Source organism: Martes martes, assembly GCF_963455335.1.
Source record: "Martes martes genome assembly, chromosome: 18".
NCBI lineage: Eukaryota > Metazoa > Chordata > Mammalia > Carnivora > Mustelidae > Martes > Martes martes.
This window is the reverse complement of record NC_137906.1, coordinates 28,071,687-28,093,458: the sequence shown is the minus strand read 5'-3', so window position 1 is coordinate 28,093,458 and position 21,772 is coordinate 28,071,687.

Here is a 21,772-nt window from a genome sequence, read left to right as displayed (position 1 = left end):
CCCTTCCTGTTTCGATGGGGGGTGGACTTCATGATTTAACAGCGGGTCTGTGTGTGCCCATCGCAGTCAGGAAGATGGGCCTCCTGCTCATCGGGCAGAGGCCGTCAGCACTAGGCTTTTTTTCCGGGATGGTGTCTGGAGCGCCGACTACGTTTGGAAGCCAGGCAGGCATTTGGTCGAGCTCACAGGGCAGCTGAAACGGGATGTGTCACAGTTGTACTCTTTAACCCAGAGCCGTCAGCGATCAGCGATCTCAAAAGAGTCACCCTCTTGAGCAGTGGCACACACCCTCCACCCCCACAAACTCAGATCCAGCCCAAGGAGTTGTCTTTGGCTGCTCTTAGGAGTGATTTTTCTCAATTCAGTGTCACAAGGCCTTGTGGCCCAAAGACTTCTTCAAAAACTAATAAACTTCCTTCCATCGTGCAAAATGACAGGGATGCCTTCCAAGCAATTTTGGTGGCAGGACGTTTTTAGCAGTCCAAGGTGAAGCCGCCAGTTCCTCAGAGAGTGAGACAATATAATTCAATTTGGATATAATATCATTAATTAATTGGGGAGCAAATTGCATTAAAGAGATAGCTCTTGGCTTTCCACGGCACCGTATTGGGAAACCAGCCCCACGCAGGGGATTCTGATGCTGTTATTCCAGTTTTTATTATCAACGTCAACAACAGCAGCGACAGCTACTGTTTTTACCCACGTTCGTGTTTCGGGCGCTATACTGAACGCTGGGCCTACGGGAGCTGGTGTGAACCTCACGGCCAGGCTGTGCCTTATGTGCTGTTGTGATTCATTCCTACAGTGTAGCTTGGCTAACTGGCGCCAAGTTCTCCAGGCCATGAGGGCTGGGTTGCAGGCCCCGCAGGTCACCTGGTCACATTCGGAGTTCCTTTTGAGTGTGCTGCCTGCAGCTACCACCCTCCCTTACCGTGCCCTTTAGATATCAATGCTGCAGAAACACCGAGTTCGTTCAGTGGTATTCTTTCTCAGCATGTGACCGTCCCATCTCGTCTCCTTGCACGAAGAGCTAAGAAGGTTAACTGTGGCTCGAAGTCAAGACCACATACATCGTTGCTAATTTGCCTGTGCGTGAGGGGGCTCGAGGGACTGTCAAGATCTGGGGGGCTGGGGGGACCCAAGCTGCTAGACCTTTTGAATTCTTTATTCGAACGTGTATGTTTTATTTTTTTAAAGGTTTTATTTATTTATTTGAGAGAGAGAGAGGATAAGAGGGGAGAGGGTCAGAGGGAGCCCAATGCGGGACTCTATCCCAGGACTCCAGGATCATGACCTGAGCCAAAGGCAGTTGCTTCACAACGGAGTCACCCCTAACGGGTATGTTTTAATGTCTCCTTTGTCTTTAAGCTGCAGGCCTCTCTCAGATCCCTTTCTTATTTTCTGCTTTCCAGTAAACTTCAAAATAGAATTAAATTGCAAGTTGGAAATGGACCTGTTACTCTTTCTAGCTTCGCAGGGGGAGGCTGGGGCACACTTGGGCAGCTTCTTGCTCTTCTGTTCACTTTTAGAAGATGATTCGGAAGAATATGTTTGTAATTTTCATCTTTTTTTTCCCCTTGACTAAGGCTTTCTCTGGTTTTGATATGTGTCATTATGGGCAGATCCTTTGGCCCAGTTTCTAGAACTCAGTTTGGGTCCTCGGTGCTGTCTAAATCTGGCCTCTGAACTCAGAACAAGCCTCAAATGTCACATGGGGGCCTCCCGATGTCCCTTCCCCCCAAAATCTAACACTGCTTATCCTTCTAGAAGCTAAAAACATAGCAACCAAGAATGCCGTGGTCCCTTCCAGCGTGGTGTGAATAAACTGGAGGAATGTTTCCAGTGTGAGGCTAGAAGTCAGATACGTGGTGAAGAAGTTTTTGGCTCAGCAATTGTGAGCATCCAGTATGAAACTCAGGACTGAGTGTGAACCCCAAGGAAGTTGAGCTTGCTTCTAGAAGAGCAGTGCTGGAGGCTTTGACTCCCAAGACTTCACGGGGCTGTTCATATATACCGTTGAGCACTTAAACAAGTGCATGTTGCTGGGCCCAGTAGGGGCTTTTAAAAGCATGCTCCCATTCTTTCCCTACAAAGAAATCGGCTTGATTTCCATTGTACGGGGCAGGTAATGGAGGCTCCGAGAGGCTGAGTAGCTTGCTCTGGCTAGCACAGCCTGCAGGAGCAGAGCCTGGATTCGAACGCAGACCTCTCTGAGTCCCAAGTCCATGCACCCCGCCAGGCCCTGTACGGGGCCTGTTTGAGCTGGAGCCCTGCAGGCGGGTGGTGAGCAGTCAAAGGAATGAATGAATAAGGCCAAGGGGCTCCAGTCGAGAGTGACTTCTGAAAGACTCTGTGACCCTCTCAGGAAGAGGCACTCTGTGCTCTATTGTTGGTTTTCCTGTTGCATCCCCACATGTGACCCAGGGCCTAGCATGTTCTAAGTGCACCAAATAATGTTTTCATGAACACTGAAAGCCTACAGAGAAGGAAAGACCACTTGTTTTGTTTTCTTTTGAATTAACCATTTAGCTCTTCAGCACCTTCCTCTTTGTCCTAAAGGGTCTTGTGGTCCCTTTTGACCACCAGCTTCCAAGGGCTGTCAGATAAAGGTTGGAGTGAATGCAGCTTCTCGTCTTCCCCAGGGCCTCCTTCACCCCACATGTCTCCCCATATGCTTTCCAGATGAGCAAATGACTCATCAGCTCCCTGCAGCGTTCTCAAACCTGCTTTTTGTCTTCTCCACTCTCTTTCCTAGTCTCCTGGGCAGAACTCTTGGCTGCAAGTGATGGAAACCAACTCCATCTAGTCCAGCCTCCCAGGGGGAAGTCTGGTGGCTCCCAGAAGCCTAGGAGAGACCTCACTGATGCACCGAGAGGGGATGTGATGTGCTCCAGGTCACACAGCTGTTAATTGGGGGAGAGCGTGACAATGAGGGTGAAGCCTGTGTGTGGTATTCACCATTGTGTGTGCCCGAGAAACAGTCACACCGGCACATGGTAGGTGACCAGTCAATCTTTGTCGAGTGAATGAATACAGGAATCGATGACACCGTTGTCTCCGTTCCCCTTCGCCGCAGTTAGGAGGTAGCCGAGACAGGAAGGAGGTATGGAAGGGCGGGTTCCCAGTCCCTTCTGCCAGCTCACCCTCACTGAACCCCAGGGGCCACCTCAGGTCATGAAGAGCCAGCCCGCCTGCCTTCATCTCAGCCTGAGTATCTCCGTGCACACCAAGGCCCCGCCGCACACAGATGTTCCCCCAGCTCTTGCACTGGGCTGCCTTGGCTGACCACAGCAGGCCGTGGCCCCTGAGGAAGATGCCAGAAGCAGGGCTTCCTGCCAGGGCTTCCTCACTGCTCTCCCCGTGAAGTCCGACTCCCCGGGGCTCCCAGCAGGGGAGAACAAGGGCCGGCTGTCGTGGAGCCCCCCGTCTTCGGGTGGGGCGTGTGGTGAATGGAAAGTCAGCCGCTCAGGCCTCGTGGCTTGGCGTCCGGGAGCAGGGGTGTTTCATAAAAGTCACTTTTCAAGGCCCTCTCCCTCCACCGGGCCTTGGCAGCCACACCAGCCCTCAAGAACTGAGTGGGCCTTGTGTCTGTTGGGAAGAGAGACGTAAAAATGAGTTCTGGAACGGACTCAGAGCTGCGACTCCAGGAGAAACAGGGCACCGCGTTGTGCCGCTGCCTGGGTAGAGCCAACAAGCAGCTCATTCATTCCCAGGCGGGAGGCGCTCTGCACGGCCGCAGCGTGGATCGTCGGCAGTGTCTGCCGCAGGGAGAGGCGGCTCAGGGGAGTGGGGCAGTTGGTTTAGCCAAGCGAACTCTAACTATGGGTTTTTCTCAGCCAAGTTACCCCTCCATAAAGCTTTGTGCTTGTACTCGCTCTGTATTCTGAGCGCCTGGCGCCCCCTGGAGGTGTGCGGAGGGGGGACCTCGTATGGAGACGGGGCTGTGTGTAGTCATTGTGGCAGCCCTCTGCATACTTACTTGTGCCATGTTTGTCCACATGTGTAGGCCCACGTGTCGTGTGCGTGGACGCAACTCTGAATGTGGTTTGTCTGTACTTTGCTGTGTACGTGCGTGTGTTCCTGAGAGAGCTGGGCTGCCTGGATTAAAATCAGGACCTTGTGACCTTGACAGAGCAAGTAAGCCTCGGTTTTCTCGTCTGTATAATGGAGCTGATAATCGTCACCACTTCCCAGGCTAATTAGAAAGGGCACATGAGGTGACTTCTGGCCCTGGTAAGTGGTTGATAGATGCCAGCTCTGCTGCCATTACTGTTTCGACTGTGCACACATGCGTGTGTGTGTGTGTGTGTGTGTGTGTGTGTGCATGAGCTTCTGTGGACCTTAACTCCCTATTGTCAGCTTTCACAGGAGTTGTGAAAGAAGCAAGCTTCTCTTGCTTTGTGAGCGAGGGACCCAGTGCTTTTAGGTCTGAGATGGAAAGTGACAGCACCAGAGAGTCTTTTGGTCTCACTGGGGCTGCTCAGCCTGTTCTGTGCCACCTGGGCAGGGGAGGGGCGTCCATCCCTCCCCGTGCCCTGTATCCCCCTCTGGTCACTCACACTTGCCCCCTCCACTTGAGGTCCTCTACACACATACACACACGCGCGCGCACACACACGCACACCGTCTCTCTGACGCCACTGCAGTTTCCCAAGAGGGCCTTAAAAAATTCTCTAGTCTGAACTGCAGACTGTCTTTGTCTTTCATCCACACGGTGGACGCTCCTCCCCCAGTCCCTGGCTCCTAACGGCGAGCCCAACATCTCAGGCTGGGCTTGAGCTCTGGGAGGCCGGGTCTCAATAGAGACCTTGTGCCTGACACACAGACGAGGCTGAGCAATTCCTAGGTAGGCATCTGGGAACGTGGTGATGGCAGAGTGGCGGGAGGAGGGGCCCTGGGGATGAGGCTGAGGTCCAGGTCCTCACTCCGCCACTGACTGTGTGACCTTGGGCATGTCCTTTGCTCTTTGAGTGTCCGGCTTCTCATCTGGCCGATGGCCGCGGGTACGTCCTAGATTGGATATGTGGGTTCAAGGGGGTTATTCCCGTAAAACCCTCCTAACAGCGGCCGGCATGCAGTGTTAGTTGTTGTTGGCTTGTTGGCCTGTTGTCAGTTACCGGTCCATCTTGTTTATCATATTCGTAAGCGAGGCCCTTCCTCTCGGAGCTGTGCTGGTGGCCCTTCTGCACCAATCTTGCACACAGTAGGCCCTCATTACGTGTGTTGTGATGTATTTCATCACTCATTCATCAAAAAATAAGGTATAGTAGAAAAGACACCCAAGTATATAGAATAAGAATAAGAATAAGGCCGATTCCGGAAGAGCTTAGCGATGGAGAACCTCCCCTTGCACGGAGGTCTTCACCATCCCAGGGAAGAGACAGCTGCTTTACAGGAAATGGCATTCACAAGTTTGACTGCAGTTTTTTTGTGCACACAGTTTCCTTTGTGTTTCCCTGCGTTCACCGTCTTTTGAAAACTTCACCCATGACCCAGCTTTCCGACCCAAGACTATTTTCACGCCTTCATCATCCCTTCCCGCTTACTGCATCCATTGTTTCTCACTGTCTTTTTCATATCCACTTAATACCGTTTTGTAAACATCATTAAAGCATTTTTGAGGTCTCTGTAGTAATCGTTCGAATTAGTGCATAATTTTCCGGTGAGCTGATGTTTTTCAGTGAATGCTGCGGTTCCCCTGGTGCTGAATGTTTAGAAACTTTCGTTGGTATCCTAAATAAATAATGTTGTAAATATCTTTGAACCTACGGCTTTTTTTCCCCCCTGATTACTTCTGTACTAAATTTTCAAGCATGACAAAACTGGCTGACAAACATTCTGCAAATGCCGGGTTCCCCTAAACATTGTGGGGGTTCGTGGGATAGTAACAACCGTGGCCGCTGACCCTTCGCTGAACAGTCCAGCCAGGCATTCTCCCGAGTGCTTAGCGTGGGTTCTTATATTTTATCCCCTCTGCTCCTTGAGATGGAGATGCTATTATTCCCATTTTACAGATGCAGAAACTGAGGCAAAAGAAAAGTTAAATGACCTGCCCAGGAACATAGAGAAAGATGTTAAAGGAAGTCACCCATTCCCTGGGTTGCAGAACATTACACGTAATTACATCACCAAGCTCAAAGTTGGCATGGCCGGTTCTTGGGGAAAAATCATAACCGTGCCCACCACGTAAGCTTAGAAATGCTAAATATGGACCCATAAATATATCTCTGCATATAAATTTAGGCAGTAATTGGACGTGCAGAAGTCCCTTCTGACTTTTCGTGAAGGCTGCGCCCGCCCCGCACTACACCACTCCTGGAGACCGCCAGGCTGAGTGGGGAGTGGCTTGAGCAGCCGATCCAAAACCCCCTCCCCCTTGCTTCCTTGTGCCTCTTCTTCTGTGACGTTCCCCCACTCCCAAGGGCCTGGTGTCCCCACAGTCTCCCTTCCAGTGTTCCCAGCCATTCTCCCAAAGAGCTCATCCACGCTGAGGTTGAGCTGAAACTGGAATTCATTCTAGAGAGAGTTGTACTTGGACCCCAGAATTGGCTCTGAAGAATATATTGTAGGAGACAGAGATTGACTAAGAGGGAGGACTGGATTATGGTCTCTCTCTGCTTCTTGCTGTATTCAGAATAAAATCCCAGCTCCTCACCTTGGACCTTCGGTCTCTCGCCACTGTTCAGCGTCACGGCCATCTACTCATTCTGCGCGTCTCCCCCGTCGAGCCCCACTGGCTCGCTCTCTGTTCTCCCTAGCTGTGTCCCTCTTGGCACTGGTGGCTCTGCATGAGCCCTCTTCCCTCTGCCAGGGTTGGTTGGCCTCCTCCTCCGTGTCTCAGATCAAGTGCCACGGGCTGTCCTTCGTCTCTGAACTCCACACCTTGTTTCTTTGGTGTGTAGCTCTTAGTACAAGCTGGCTGCATAGATAGGATGCTTGCTTGCTTGACTGCGTGTCTCCCCTACTAGACTGTAACTCGAGGGGGGCAGAAGGCAGTCTGTCTGTGTCATTCACCGAGGCACCTCGCCCCTAACGCAGCACTGGCACGGCCTGTGCTCGATGTCACTTCCGCGCCTCTCCTTCCCACCGATGTGGCCGCAGACTGGGAAGGCTGTGGGAGCCGGGGTGTTTGCGGCGGCGGTCTCCTTGTTGCAGAATGCCAGTGAATCCCAGGAGGACCAGTTAACGCTGTGGCAGCCACTGGGAAAACTTACCAGCTGGGTCCTTGGTGCTTCTATTTAAATTGTACATTGGTTCTGTTTTCTCCTTCTCAGGGAAGTATTTGCTTTATCTCTGACAGTGTGTATCTTACTGGGGCCGAGCAAGAGGATGATGTTGACCTGAGATGTGAGCACATAATTTCCAAAGAGACTCTGTCAATGGCTTAAAATTAATAAAGGTTTGATGTGGGTGGGGTAGTGAAAAAAGAGGGGGGGACAGGGAAACTTCTGCCATTTTGCTATGGGGACAACCCTGAGTTTCTTTTGGAGGTAGGTTAAGGGGATGAAAATCTGAATTGGCTTATCTATAAACAAGTTATTACTTCAGCTGGGAGATAATTTGTGCATAAAATGCCATTATTTTCCCCATCGAGGTTCCTGGGAGTGTGTGGCTGGGGCATGATGCCGGTTGCCGCTCTTGCATATAGATGCCGAGAAGTCACCGAGTGGGAGAATGAACTTCAGGTTAAAGCCTGTTTGTTCTCAAATAAATTGAGTTTTCGGTTTTGCACGGTGTAATGAAAAGGGAGAAGGGCTTCCCCTCCTGCTTTCAGTGCTGGGTGCCCGCGGCTGCTCGCGCCCTCCCTCAGATCCCGGAAGCAGCATCAGAACCTCCCGGGACTCTCGTTCTGCGTAGAAAGTCCGGGGGGACCCAGGTCTTTAGTCCTTATAGGGAGGAGACTCAAAAGGGTTTGGAGCCTCTGGGCTCCTGGCTCCATGCTTTCCTGACACCTTGGAGAGATTGTCTGTTATGGGCCGAATTGTGTCCCCACGATTGCCTGTCAAAGTCCAAATCCTTGTACCCTGGAATGTGACCTTATTTAGAAAGAGGGACATTGCGGGTGTCATTAGCACAGGTGAGGTCATGCAGGGGTAAGGCAGGATCCTAATCCAGAATGACCGGGGTCCTTATAAAAAGGGGAAATGTGGACACAGGCACCCGTATCGGGTGGGTGCCCTGTGAAGATGAAGGCGAATGTTGGGACGATGCTTTTTACAACCCAAGGAATGCCGGAGACTGCCAGGAAACCACCAGACGCCGGGAGAGTGGCGTGGAACAGATTTTCCCCGCCACCCTCAAAAGGGATCAACCCCGGCCGACACCTGGATCGCAGACTCGTAGCTTCCAGAGACTATCAATGTCCAGGGTGTAAGCTACACTGTCTGTGGAGCTGTGTTGTATGAGAAATGAATCATCCAAGAGCCTCCGTGGACCCCCCATCCACCACCTACCCTGAATAAAGACCCACTTCATATCCCCTCAAATCTCTCTTTCCACCCCTGTGCCCTGAGGGGGCCCTTAGGTCAACCTGTGATTGGCCTTGGTCCTTGCCAGAAACAGTCTGCCTTGTGCTGTCCTCGTACGGGAACCAGCCTCCCCATGTAACTGCGGACCTCAGAAAGGGAACTCGGCCTCCCTCTGTGACCTGCCTCCAGCAGACACTCAGTCACTTCTTCTTTGGTTTGTCAGTTCTGACCTCTGAGGCCTGTCCACTTTTTGTCTGCATTTTTGCAGAGTTTTTACCTGTAGTCTCATAAATCCTTTGGTGAACGTCTGCTCTTGAACCTTTATGCATCCTGTGTGAATCCGAGATCTCCTGTATTCTGTAATAAAGCCTCGTATATGGGAAAGAGCTAAGCAAAGTATAAAGCACTCTAGAAAAATGATAGCGATGGCTGAGTCTTTTGTTTGAATGCCTGAAGACGGCAGGGATCTAGAGACAGAGGCCCTGGTTCCTGGCATTCCATTATCATTTCCCAGCTGGGCATCCTTAAGGAAGTCACTTAACCTCTCTGAACTTCGGTTTTGGTGGCAGTGATTCTGTACGGTGGCAGTGATTGGCTCATCTGCCTTGTGGGTGGGTAGGGCCCCGGAGGATCGGTGAGAGAGAACTTCACCAGCAACAGAGCAGAGGCCACGGGATCCATATAAAACAGGAGAAGGATGTGGGTATGAGGTAGGGAATAGGCACCCCATCCAAAGAGGGTTTGGGGTGGGGGGTTCACAGGGTCCTAGATACTCAGAATCTTTATTGGAAGCCAGAAAGGCAGAGTCTCCGGTGTTTTTAAGCACTTCAAGAAGGGCCATACAAAACGGGTTTATGGACTGTTTTTGGCCCCCTGAGCCACCACTTGGTGGCTTCTGCTATGGAATTTGATACAGGTAGGGGTTGGTGGTGGCTTCCTTTCTGTCACCCAAACCTGCTTGTCTAAGGATATTCTTCCCGAACTCTGTGAAAAGGAAGAATCAATACTGGCCAAGTAAAAGTTAGGTTGCCACCTTCTCTGGGAAGCCTTCCCTGACCTCCTCCCCACCCATTTGGATTAGATCAGAGGTTGGCAAACCACCAGACAGTTGATGTTTTAGACGTTGAGGGCTGTTCAGTCTCCTTGGCAACTACTCATGTGTGTTTCTGCCATCCCAGAGCAGCTGGAGGTAATACGTAAGTGATGGGTGTGGCTGAGTCCCAATAAAACTTTATTTACAAAAACGGGCCACCAGTCTGTGTTTGACTGTTATAGTTTACTGACCCCCTGAGTTAGATGCCTCTGTTATATACCATCCTAACATCCAGAACTTAGTCCCTTACAAGTCGTCTACTCATACAGCTAACCATAAAAACATTAATTGAACACCTACTGTGTGCCAAGAGCTATTTCCAAGCCCTGCATTTGTAGTTACTCAGTGCTCACAGCGAGTTTCTGTGGAAGGTCCTGCTCCGGCTCCCACTTCACAGGTGAGGGGATTGAGTCTCAGAGAGGTTGAGCAACTGAGCTTTCAGACTGCGGGTAAAGAAAACTCCGCTTCTGCAGCTCACCCAGTGGACTTGGTGTGTCTTTGTTCCCCTCACCCCCCGGCATAGGGATCGGCTCGAAGGAGGTGCTCAGGAATCACTGAGTGAGTAATGTGCAGTTTCAGGCGTTGCAGACCTGTCCAGGAGCAGGATAAAAATACCGATTTGCAGCCATTTCCGAGTAGACTGTGACAGTTCGTCTGCCGCGGGGACATGCCATCAGACTGTTCGCGTTTCTCTTGCACCAGCAATCTGGCAGCCAACCCCCAGGGGGTGGACGCTCTGGTTTGGGCTTCCCTGGTGCCAATCTGAACATCTGGCCCTCTTAGTGGCCCTAAAATCTGACAGACCTGTGCCAGCACGGGTCTCAGTGCCCCAGTGCCGTGTGAGCCGTCACAGCCTCCTGCTGCTGAGGGACTCGAGCCGAGTCTCCCATCCAGGCAGCACACAGATGAGAGTGACATGGAGGCCACGCTGGGTCTGGGTCTCTCCCACAAGGGTCTCTGAAGGATTCCATGTCAGTATGGGAAATCCATTCCTATATGAAGACCCCCTCAGAGATTTCACTCTATTTAAAGGGGTCTCCGATGGGGGTGCTCTGTCCTATGAATGATCTGGTTAGTTCCCTGCTTTGGAAGCTTGGCATCCGTTTACGTGGGGTGGCTGTGTCCTTCTGTACTTCTGGACATGTCATAATGAGCAATAATGATGATGGGGATTATACTGGGACCTTGCTGTGTGCCTGGTGTTTTGGGTACACGGTCTCATTTGACTCTTCTGACTCCTCTGTGGGTTAGGTGCTGACCTTTTGCCTGTGCGGAAACTGAGGCACAGGGAAGTTCAAGAGTGTGCAGAAAGGCACACAGCTAGCACATGGCCTTGCTAGGACTTGAACTCAGACAGCCCAGCTCTAGGGCCAGGGCTGTTGACCGCCCTGCATGCTGATCCCTTTGTGCCTGGCCTCGTACGCTTCCAGAAACGGTGTCTTCTGTCTGTGCTCAGACATGGAGTCTCTGGACACATACTCCGGCCAAGGTCATGCCAGAGGTTGGTGAGGTTGGAGTTATTGCCTCTTTCCTCCAGAGCGGTTCTCCTGGACACTTTGCCTCCCCACTGAAATGATTTTCTCCCTGGCCTGCTGGGTGCCCTGGGCCATGCTGGTGCCCCCAGCATTGTGGCTGCCAGCCACTGTGGCTGTAAGAGCCCCTGAAATATGCCCAGTGGGATGAGAATCAGAATTTGTAATTTTATTTAATTTTAATTTAAAACCGGATATAGTTACTGGAAAGCTTTTAAGTTTTGGAACAAGTTGGGCCTGAGAATTTATTTTTTTCATTTGGTATTTTTATGATCTCTAAATACAGAACACGTATTTCTGGTGAAGACTCAGAGTCTAAATTGAGATGGGCTGTACTGTAAAAAGACACACCACACCCTCCAAATTCACCTGTTCCCTTAACGTCTCAGCTGTGCCTTCTTCCTGCGGTCATTCATTCACTCAACACATGTTTCTTGAGCAGCAGCTATGGGCAGATACCAGTGTGCTTGCTGAGTACAAGACACGGTGATCAGAGAGACGAAGAGGAAATATTGCACGTGAAATTAAAGCAGGAAGATGTGGCAGAGAGGAGGGTGGTCACCAGAGGGGCTTCTGAGGAGAGGACATTCGACCTGTGACTGGGGTGACCGGAGAAGCCATGTGAAAACCTGGAGTAAAAGCATTCCAGGCAGGGAAAAGGCTTTGAGGCATCAGAGAGGACGGAATGTTCTAGAAACAGACAGAAGGCCATCAGTCCTAGAGGAAGAGACAAAGAGGGGAGTAAGATGAGCTCCAGAAACAAGCAGGAATAAGATCCTGGAGGGCTTTTCCCATCCAGAGTGAGAAGTTTAGATGTTATGCCCAGTGACACGGGAGTGTTTGCGAATTGCTATTTTGTGTGTTATTTAGGTGATGATTTATTAATTTATTTTTATTACTATTATTAGTATTATTATTATTTTGAACTCACGACCCTGAGACTGAGACCTGAGCTGAGATCAAGAGCCAGATGCTTAACCCATGGAGCCACCCAGGTGCCCCTGGGTTACGATTTTTTAAAGGTCGCCCCGGCTGCTGGCCGGACCCAGGAGGGAGCACGGGGACTTGGACTAGCATGGCGCGTATCCAGGTCGGAAGTGGCTGGTGCTGGATGCGTTTCGGTGGCAGGTTCTGTTGGACTTGGCGGTGCATTGAGGGTGGGTCGGCTGTGGGCTGTGAGGAGAGGAGTCCAGAGCGACTCCTGAGTTTCTGGCTTAAGCTGTAGGATGGGTGGTTCTCCCATTGACTTAGGTACCATCACATCGCTTCCAGGCCAGCGGTATTGTTTTAATTTCCTTCCTCCTGTGTCTGCGAGCGCCTTTTGGCAGCTGACAAATGTATATATAGCCACGGCCTCATTGGAGACGTCTGTTTTGAGTGGGGAAAGCGGAACTTGTTCTTTCATTCTGGTTCAGGGCCCTATTTTCCTTGTAAATCACTACCCCCCTCTCCCCCCGCCCCCCCGCCCCGCCCCAGTCTGTTCCTGCTGATGGAAGTGACGTTTGGATTAAGAATAGATCTCTTAAACCTAGCGCTGACTTCCCTGGCGTTTTTCCCTCTGCGGGGAGATGCTAAAGATGCTGGAGAAGTGGGGGGTGAAGTGATTATTTAATTGTGTGCAAATGAGAAGTGGCGAAGACGGCAGACAAAGGGCACGGCCGGAATTCTGTAAGAGCAACACCTGACACGATTCCATTTCCTGACTTTAGGCTCCAAATGAATTTCTACTTGACTAAAAATACCTCAAGAGCTAGGTGGCAGCTTAAAAAGCTGCCGGTAAATTTAAAACAGGCTTGCATGCCACTGATTATAGCGAGGATAAGAAGTTAGTAGAGAATTTTCTGCCACACATTTTAACTCCTGGTTGTCCATCCTGTCCCTCTCCGCTTTGATTCTTGGGGGGGAGTTGGGATGGTGGAGCATATATTTAGCTTCCTTTTTTTTTTTCTTTTATCTTGCCAACAGAGGCCAGGGGCCAGGTTGAATGTACTTGAGGTTTAAGATCTGTAAGGCTTGAGGGAAGATGATGTGACAGTGTCCTGGGGCGGCATAGAGAGCAAGTTCAATGTGAATCAGTAGCATCATGGGTCTAACTGGCTAAATAAAAATGCACTCCCAGGGCACATATTTACCTGCAACGCAGTTCCAGAATGTTCTCTACCTTGCAACTCTAACAGACAGTCGTCTAGGTTATCTGGAAGTAAATAGTCATTAATGAAAACTTAAAACAGCCAGTATTGAGTTTGCTGTGGACACTTCCTGTGCGTTATCACATTGAGTCCACACAACAACCTTCCTGAATATTGACAGTGTTGAATTTTACCTCAGCCCTGTGCTCCTAGAAAAGAGCCAAGAAAACCCCCACCCTTTTGTGTTCTGGAAAAACACTTACTACAAAGGACCACCCTTCTCCATGTGACTCAGTTATGATGCACGGATCTCCCCTTGTTTGCCTGTGATGCCACCAGACACACACCCTCCAGATTCGCCTTCTTTGCCTCAGAGATGACTCACTGGGATGCTTGTTCCCACTGATCAGTTAGAACAAAAGGCTTGTTAAGCAAACCTCGGGTTACTTCTCTTCCTTCTGTGCTTCAACCCCCCTCCACCTGAGCCAGCAGACAGCCCTTCCCGAGGACAGACTTTCTTCAGGGTGAAACAGCCTCTCATCTGTTGGGTCCCCTGACCTTCCTGTCCCACGTCCCCACAGTTCCTGCTGTCTTGTTTACTCCTCCCTAGAAAAGAAAGCTCCCGACGGTTGAGATGCTTGCATATTCCGAGGTGAGCGCATGCTCCCGAGTGCACGAGCCCTGTCCCATTGGTGCAATCGTCCTGTTCTGCCCTTTGCAAGGATCCTTACAGATCATCTCCTTACTGAGTCTGTTTTTTGTTTTGTTTTGTTTTGTTTTAAGGAGAGAGAGAGAGCACACAAGCAGGCAGAGAGGCAGGCAGAGGCAGAGAGAGAAGCAGGCTCCCTGCTGAGCAAGGAGCCCATGAGGGACTCGATCCCAGGACCCTGAGATCATGACCTGAGCCGAAGGCAGCGGCTTAACTCACTGAGCCACCCAGGCGTCTGTTTTTGTTTTCTCTTTGACCACATCTGTTTACGATGATCTCTCTTGGGGCAGTTGGGGCCCGGGGATGTGGTCAGAGGCAGCATGGGGAGCTCTGCTGTCTCTCAACCCAGAGTCTTGGCCAATGGAGTTAGCTACTTACCATGGCTCTATTTGTGAATTTGGGACTTTCTCTGACCTCCATCTGGTCCTCAGTGTGCTTATTCTCTAGTTGAAGAAACTCCTGCAAGATCCCGATTTCATGTGCGCCTGTGTGCCTGTGCTAATAGAACCCTCCGGAGAAGGGAAATAGTGGGCTCACGCCACAAAAACGAGCAGGTGGGGTGTTGCGCTCCCAGCTTGGATGTCAGGGCAGGTCCTCCGCAGGGGGAATGGGTCCCATGGGATGATAATGCGGTGGCAGGACTCTCCCTGGGGGCTGTGGGGTGTGCCGTGTGGGGACGAGTGAGAGGGATGAGGGGAAGAGTGGCAGGGCGCTCGTGGTCTTGCCCACCGGTCTCCAAACTGCACCTTCTCCTCGGGGCAGTGGGGAGCCAGTGCAGGAGAATGTCATGATGAAAATGATAATAATAATGATCGTGCTGATAATAGCCTGCTCCTCCGTGTTTTTATAGCTCTGCTCCCAAGGTGCCCTTCTCCAGAAAGCTGGGAATGCTTCACAGATGTTACCTAATTAATCACCAGCGCTTCCCTGCTGAGGGAGGTGGGGGTAGCTAATATCCCCATTTTTCAAAGGAGGAAAATGAGGCAGCGAGAAGCCTTCAGGTAGCCTGGAAAGGGCCTGCGACAGGCTTCCTCTCTCTCTTCACTGCCAGACTCACGGCCCTCCTTTGGGGAGCAGAGTCCCCAGGACAAACTGGTTTGTGCTTGGAGACATTCTGATGGGAATATCCTTAGCATTAAGGATGGAGGAGAGGAATCTGGGCATCGGCATGTGGGCTAACAATTGGGGGTTGGTTCAGGTCACACCTGGCTGTGGGGACACCCCGAATCCTTGGTAACCTCTTTCTCTGCCCTCACAGAAGTCTCAGGGCATTTGGCATCCTTCTCTGTATCCATTGAACTCTCCAGCTGATCTTTTGTGTCCTCCTTGAAGCAAGAATTCTACCTTTTATAATCTAATCTCAGTGCCCAGTTCCCCTACTTGGGCCTGAAATCTTGGCCATCCACTCGCTCTGGGGGAGCCCTGTCCCCCTCCCAGCCTCTGACGATTAGATGAAACTGGCCCTTGGTTGGAGGTGCATCTGCTTTAAAGCACTCGACACACACCCAGAATGTTGGGCAGGAATCGGCTTCTTTGAAAAGGGGTCGTTTCTCTTGTTGATTCCCGTTACAATTTTAAGGAGAACGCACTCACTTTTTAATTTCTGGCTGGGCCTAATCATGCTTTGGCCACAAGTTCCTGGCCCCTCCGCCATCAAGCATTTAGTAATCCATAAACAAGGCTTAAGCTGCTATTTAAAGCAACTCTGCTGTTAATCCTTTTGTCAGAGCAAATCCCTCTGGAATGTGAACAACCTCACCCTGTCCCCCCAGCTCCTCCCTTGTGCTCCCATTGTGTAGACTCGGCTTTTCCAGTTTGATTTCTTGTAGGGTAGGCTCAGCCGTGGATTGAAGGTCTGAGAGAGCTGCAGGGAGGATGGAATCTTGAGTGACTGGTCCAAAGTCCTCATTTAAAAAAGAAGGGAGAATGGGAATTGGGGGGGGGGCTGGGGAGGGGGAGGTGGGGCTTTATACATTTAGGTAGCAGCAAAGCAGAGGCAAAGCCTGTGTCCCCAGAAGTTTTTTTTAGCTGTTACGTCAGTGACCTTTTAAAAAATGGTCATATATGTATTTTAATATGGCGAGTGATGCAGTGTTTTCCCACAAATATGCTAACATGAATAGTAATCATCTTGAGCTTGCTTTGCACCAGCCACAATTCTAAGAAGCTCTTGCTATGAATCCGCTTTCCATGTTTCAGCTCACTTACCCCTAAACATGGAGGTCGCACTCATGACTGTTTTACAGGTGGGGAAACCGAGGCACAGAGAGGCGAACTCACTTTTCCAAGGTCACAGAGCTCATAAGTATGGTCAGTTTCAAAGCTCGTCATTACAAATGCCTCTCAATTGCCTAAATATCCTGCTATAAAGTCTGATATATTCTTTAAAGATTTTATGTATTTGAGAGAGAGAAAACGAGCAGACACACACAAAAGCAGGGGGAGGGGCAGAGGCAGAGGGAGAAGCAGACTCCCCACTGAGCAGGGAGCCTGATGCAGGACTCCATCTGGGGCCTGACCTGAGGTGAAGTCAGACACTTAACCCACTGAGCCACCCAGGCGCCCCTAAAGTCTGATAGTTTAAATAGCCATATTTTAGTAAACAATGAGAGTTGGTTGGAAACAACACTAAGTTGTACGGGCGCCGGAGACATGGCAGGAATTGTGCAGCTGTTGTGTACGCATGGATGGTCTGGAAACGGCACAGGGTACCACGTATCATGTCAGGGATACATTTAGCAGATTTCTAGCAGGGGCCTGGTTGGTGTCCATCGCTGCCTGAGGGGCCGTTAGCAGACATCTGTTCGGAAACAGACCAGATCAGGCAAGGGCCCTGCCTTCATGCAGCACGCCATCGAGTGGAAGGGACCATGTGTGAGAGCAAATAAAAAAGGCCCCACAGCTTGTGGGAAGCCCTGGGGGAAAGCAGTGCGGGGTGAGCATGTGGGTGTGAGTGTGTGTGTTCAAGGGTGGGGGCCTCTCTTTACCAGGGTGATCGCTGCCACTTTGTGCAAGAGGGGACACATGGAAGGAAACGCAGAAGTGACACGAGCAACTTCGCGTCTGCATCTGGCTGTTTTTGTTTCCCCATTGTTCCCTCTTTGGCCCAGAGTGGATGCAGAAAACTTTTGGGACCAGGCCTGGTGTGGGGCATAGGAGGGCACCCCCTGGCCCCACTCTGTCAGGTGTGGCTGGATCTGCTGCACTGAGTGATTTTTTAGTTTTATACGTGTAAGAGGCAGCAAAGGCACACTCCGCTTATTATTAAGCAGATCCATTTTTCCATCTGTGACCTTACCTCTTGGTGACGTCAGACGAGAATCAGGTGGGTTTGGAGTACAGATTTTAACGCACACTCAGAGCTGCTCCCTGCCCCTAGCTGACTGCTTCAGCTAAGTGAAACAGCCAGTAGGTAGGTAGCTCTTTCTGGCCAAATCCCTTCTCCTAGGGAAAGACGTGGAAAGTTCGCTCGCTTCTGAGCAGGGCGCGGGTAGTGAACGCACGGGTCATGGCCACATGGGATCAGAGAGCACGCACACACGCTCAGAAGTGGACAGTTGCTTCTCAGCTCTGGCCGATGGAAGTGGGGACCCCATGTGGCCAGATTTGCTTTTTCAAGGAAGGCTGGACATTCAGAATTTGAACAACACACAGTCTTCCTGAACCTTAGATACTTGGCAACTAGTTGAAAATGTTGACAATGTGTTGCAGGCTAAACCCTAAAACATACCCAAGAGCCATGCTCAGCTCCTGGGTGATGGGTCTTTGGCCTCTTGTCTGTGGACTCTTGACAACCAGACCTGGCCAGCTGAGAGATCAGATAGGTGTGGAGTCTTCCAGAACTTGGTGGGAAGTAAAGGGGAGGGCATTGGCCAATCACCTGTCTGTTGGAGATTGGTCGTACAATACCAGCTCCTTCACTGTGATCTGCTTTTGCTCTATGACGTTGGGTGCAGGGCCGGCCAGTTCTTGAACTCCTCCCTGCACGAGCCTAAGTCATTTGTTCCATGGCTTGCCGATGATTGCAGGTGCTGACTAAGGGCCTTGTCTGAGCCATGCCAAGTGCTTTCCATACATTCTTAGCTCAGCTGACCCTCACGATAACCCCTGCAGGTAGGTCCTAATGCTGCCCCACCTTAGAGATGGGAACCACGGAGCTCTGAGAGGTTAAGACCCTTTGCTTAGGGTCACACAGCTAGAACCTAGCTGAGTTGGGAAAGTCATCCTGGCCTGTCTCCAGGGCCTGAGACATTGAAAGATACTCATGACTCCCTTTTTGACATAAGGCAGTTTTAAATTCACCTCTTAAAACTTAAACATTCCTTTTGTTTAAGCTGTTCATCTCATCCTTGCCATTCAGAGTCAACATTGGCTGCGCAGGGACCATACGGGAGGCGCCCTCTTTGCTCTGGGAGCACTGGGAGGGCTGAGCCTTGGGTCCTGCCCATCACCAGTTTTGAGAAAGATCAGTGCCAAGAAGGAAGTAGTCACAAGGTACTTGTAGTTGGTGATGGTGGCGGTGGCAGGAAGCTAGTCAGCTTGTCTTTGAGAGATCAGGAAAGGTCTTGAAGAAGAAAACCTGACTTGAGTCAGGAAGGGTAAAGAAGAATTCTCCAGGTGGGCCAGGAAGAGAAGGCATTCCTGCCCAAAGGAATGGCCTGAGCAGAAGCAAGGAGCAGCATCTCCTCTGTGTTTGCCTGGAGGGACTGTCATACAGAAGGTTGTCCCTCCCCCTGGGATCTGCCTGGGTCTTTCTCAGAATCCCCGGCCTGTCTCCTTCCACCAGAACAAAAGTCTCTGCCCCCAGATGGTTGGAAGGGAGCAGACACATCTGAGAGCGGGCAGTGAGACATGCTTTTGTCTTGGGACCCAGGATGTGTAGTGGTTTGGAACTTGTCATCTGGGATCAGACCCCCCCGACAGGTTCAAATCCTGGCACTGCCAGTGGCTGTGACCCTGAGGAGGTCCCTTTACCTCTCTGAGCCTCAGTTCCCTGACCTGGGACATAGGCGTGAGAGTAACTCCCTTGGGGGTCTCTAGGAGGTAAAGCACCTTGCATGGGTCTTACTCCCCAGTCAGTGTGCAGAGTGGGGACTGTTCTCCCTGGGACCTATGGGGGGCTGTGTCCACACAGCTCTCAGCACCCTGGCCAGATCCCGCTGCCTTCGGAGGCCGTTGGACTGGTTGGGCACTGGAGCGTGGGGCTGCTCAGGCGTTTCCCACAGGCCGTGCTGGCTGTGCTCTCTGCTGGCTCGCCACAGGTCCTGGGATGCCAGCATTTCTCCTGGGCCTAACCCTCCCGGCCACGCTCTGCTGACACTGCGAGACCATGAGGGCCCTTGGGTGTGCGCTGCCCAGCACTAGCGCTGCTAGACCTGTCTGGCTGTTTCCACCTAAGTGGATGAATATCAAATAGAGTTAGAAACTCACCCCCACAGGTGCACCAGCCACATCTCCACTAGTCAGCAGCCACATGGCTAGTGGGCGGTGCAGATCCAGAACATTCCTACAATCATAGAAAATTTGGGGGGGCAGTCCTGCCTGAGACAGTCTCTAGTCTCGGGCCCCTCCTGAAGTGGGCCCTTGCAGGGGCGGTGGGCGTGCCTGCGAGGGGGTGAGGGTGCCTGCACACCCCAGAGGTGAGAGGGTGCCAGGAGCAAGCACGTTCGCTTGCCCCTTCCCGGGGACCTTGGGGCTGAAAGTGGCTCCTTAGAGAGGGTCTGGCACATGTGCTCAGGTACTCAGCAGCAATTGAGGAAGGGGGCTTGGCACAGTGGGTAAGAGCATGAATTCTTTTTATTTTTTTAAAGATTTTTTTATTTATTTGAGAGAGAGAAAGTGTGTACGTGCAAGGGGAGCAGCAGAGGGAGAAGCAGACTCCCTGCCGAGCAGGGAGCCCGAAGCGGGGCTCGATCCCAGGACCCTGAGCTCTTTTTTTTTTTTTTTAAAGATCCTATTTTATTTGACAGAGAGAGAGAGAGAGAGATCACAAGTAGGCAGAGAGGCAGGCAGAGAGAGAGAGGAGGAAGCAGGCTCCCCGCTGAGCGGAGAGCCCGATGCGGGGCTCGATCCCAGGACCCTGGGATCACGACCTGAGCCGAAGGCAGCGGCTTTAACCCACTGAGCCACCCAGGCGCCCCCTGAGCTCTTGATCTGAGCCGAAGGCAGACACTTCACTGGCTGAGCCACCCAGGCGCCCCGAGAGCATGAATTCTGAAATGACCTGGTCCAAATTCTGGGCAGATGGCCCCACTGTGCCTCCATTTCCTGATCTGTTCAATGGGAAAAATACCAGTAACCGCCTTATAGGCTGACTGTGGGGATGTATGAGAGGTTTGCAGAGAACCTAGCATAGTGCCTGGAATGTTGCAGGACCTCAATAAACGGTAGCTGTCCTCGTTATTAGTTGGAGAAATAGATGAATTCCTAGATGTCTTTGGTCTTCCTTCTGTAGTGTTTGCCTGGACTTACAACATAATTCCATAGACAGAGCTAGAAGGTTAGAAATTTTATAATCCAACCCTTTTCTTTTATTGTATTTTAATTTTCATTTATTTTTAGTATTGCCTTTTATTCTCTCTTTCTTAAAGCTGAGTGGCATTGAATAGTTTTTCTAAACTTGTTTGGTCCAGCCTTACTGGGGACTAGTTGACTCGTGATAAATTGCAGATCCTTAAAATGTACAACCTGATGATGTCATCAGCAGGCTTTTGATGGCCCCGCCCACTGCGCCCTCCCTGGGATGACCTCACATTTTCTTGCCCTAAGAGTTTGCGTAGAAGCCCCAGGGCATCACTGCCCTGACAGACTGTGCTAACCCTCCGGGGTTTCCCGTCTCTCAGCCGCCTGTCTGATTTAAAGCTGCCTGTCAGGTGTTGCGGATCACGGTAGAAATGAGCCGTTTGGGCTGAGTTTGGGAGAAGCTGCTGCCAGATGGGACCTCTTGAGTATTTTCTTCTATATATAGGCTTTATAGGGATTCAGCTGAAGTTAGCAGCGTTTATTTTAGGCAGTAATGCCGTGGAGCCGGGCCTGGTGGCTTGGGCTGTTCACCCAGGGGAGCATTCGACAGTTGGCTTAGACGGACGTCTGCCAGGAAGATCCTCTAGCCCCTGACCATTCTGGGATCAGAAGGTGCACTTTGGGCTGCCCTAGACTTTGTTTCTGGCAACAATCCTGAGAGGGGGGTTGGGAATTGTACCCATTGAACAGATGAAGCAGTTGAGACTCCGTAGCTTTGCCTTACGCCTGTGCTTGCAAATTGGTGGTGATCAAGCTGAGAGAGAGCAGAGGTTTTTCCGATTGCTTGTTTTGTATCCCTTGTAAAAATTAAGCTCCATGGAGTGTTTGGCACATGGGAAAAATACTAACAAGAAAGTAGAGGGTGGAGGTGCGCTTGGGTCTGAGATTAGTAGGACATCGGATGAAAGAGCTCGGGCTTGCAGATCAGTTCAGATGCCGGCTCTGTCTCTCTCGAGCTCTGTGACACTGGAGCAGTTATGGGCCTGTCGCTTGGCCTCTCTTGTTTCCACTGTGAAATTATAGAGGTAATTATATTAAAATGATTATTTTTTTGTTTAAAAAAATGTCTTGGAAAAAGTGAGTGGTATGGAACTACAGTGTCTCTGTCTCTCTTCTCTGTTTTTCTCTCTCTGTCTCTGTCTCTCTCTCTCTCCCTTAAACACACACAGAGTCCCTCCAACCCTGTGCCTAGTAAATGCTTGTTGATGGCATTCCTGAGCATCTGTATAGTGTCAGCTGTGTGCCCCCACAGGGTTCAAAACCCCTAACATCTGCATATGCATGTCTGACCCGCTCTAGCTCAGCCGCGTAGAAGGAAG